A 1,486-nucleotide genomic window follows, 5' to 3' on the forward strand; every position below is an offset into this window, starting at 1 on the left:
TCCTATTTATCGTTTGTGGGTGAGGCCTGAGATTGGATCTAAGCTCACTGCGTTGTTGGCGTGCTGCGCAACATTTCCATCCAATACAACAACTTGGATTAGAGAAGCCAGACCTGGTGCCTCTCATCCAATGCAATATCTTAGAAGAGGTTTTGTCCTATTTTCAACTAAGAGGCCTTTTTCTAATCCTGACTCATAAAAAATCTGACATTTTGTTTTTGATATTTCATTTGTCAGCTTAATTCCTTAAGATAGAAATATTAATTTAGTTATAGGCATATTTCTGGACCTCCACATCGCAAGGTCTTCATTCGAACAGGCTCGCTTCAATCTGGTATTTACAACTTTATGCACGCAGACTATTCTATCAATGTTCAACACTAATACTTCCAGCAGAGATGCATTGATATAAGATCCTAGATACAGATATCTAATGATAGCCAGTGGCCGGTGCCATTAATTGTCATATTCTCTCTTTCCAGGTCACAGTTCTTTCTAATGTCGAGGCCAAGAAGAGGTTTGAGTTTTTTGAAGCTGTTGGTGAGGGAATGGATGCTCACCTTATTCGTTATTTCAAACAAGTACGATTTCCTTGTTCACTGTCCTATTAAATGTAGTTTACTGCTCTTCTTTGGTGCTTCTCTAAAAGCTTTTGACCTTGATTTCTTGCAGGGATATAAGCTATTGCATCAAATGGAGCCATATGTCCACTAGATTTGTTTTTGTTAATGAATTGCCATAGAAAATGTGTAGGGTGCTTAATTTAGCAACATGAGTTAGTGCATAGACCAGATGTGATCTACATTCTTCTGATCAGTTAGAAGACTTTATGGCACAGGTAAAGGGTCTCTTCTCTAGGAATCATCCATATAAAATGATTATGAACGTCAATATTTTTCATCATCACCTAAAACCAAGCTCTTGGTTTTCCAAGCAGAGAAATCATTGCAGGGGTAGCCTTTCAATTTTTATTTTTATTTTTATTACAAGGGTAAATAGTCTAAAAAGCAATTCCAAGCCTGTGATTTATTTCCATTTTGCAAGACTCTTATGGGTCTTCCCTGTAAAAACAACAAGCTTTATTTTAAGGTGGCTCTATTGTCATGAATCCTAACATTTTTTAGTGACAAGTCACTTCTTTCCAAGTTAAAAATGGATGCTCATGTGTCCTTGAGGAACTGTTAGGGGTCGTTTGGATGGTGTAAATGGGGCAAGTAGTAAATGATTTAGTAGCAAATCATTTACTACTTGTGTTTGGATGCTCTAATTTGGTTGTAAATCATTTACTTCTTGTAAATTATTTACTAGCAAAGCCCCCTTCTCATTTACCAGCAAAAGGGTGAATTTTCATTTAATAGTAAACGAGGAGATGACAAGGCTCTATTTTTTTTTAAAATTTTTTGTTTTTGAATGAAAACTTATAAAGCAGATTTTTACCATTTACCACCATCCAAACGACCCCTTATGGCTTTTGTAATATGCTACA

At 36.1% G+C, this 1,486-nt stretch overlaps 1 long non-coding RNA gene across 1 annotated transcript; it reads left to right on the forward strand.

The window, feature by feature from the left end:
- The first annotated feature begins 258 nt into the window (after positions 1-258).
- LOC131229476 (uncharacterized) lies at positions 259-1,108 on the forward strand. The gene is made up of 3 exons (XR_009163354.1): positions 259-334; positions 483-581; positions 673-1,108. It is a non-coding gene; the product is annotated as an uncharacterized LOC131229476 (long non-coding RNA).
- The last annotated feature ends 378 nt before the right edge of the window (positions 1,109-1,486 follow it).

Source organism: Magnolia sinica, chromosome 16, assembly GCF_029962835.1.
Source record: "Magnolia sinica isolate HGM2019 chromosome 16, MsV1, whole genome shotgun sequence".
Taxonomy (NCBI): domain Eukaryota; kingdom Viridiplantae; phylum Streptophyta; class Magnoliopsida; order Magnoliales; family Magnoliaceae; genus Magnolia; species Magnolia sinica.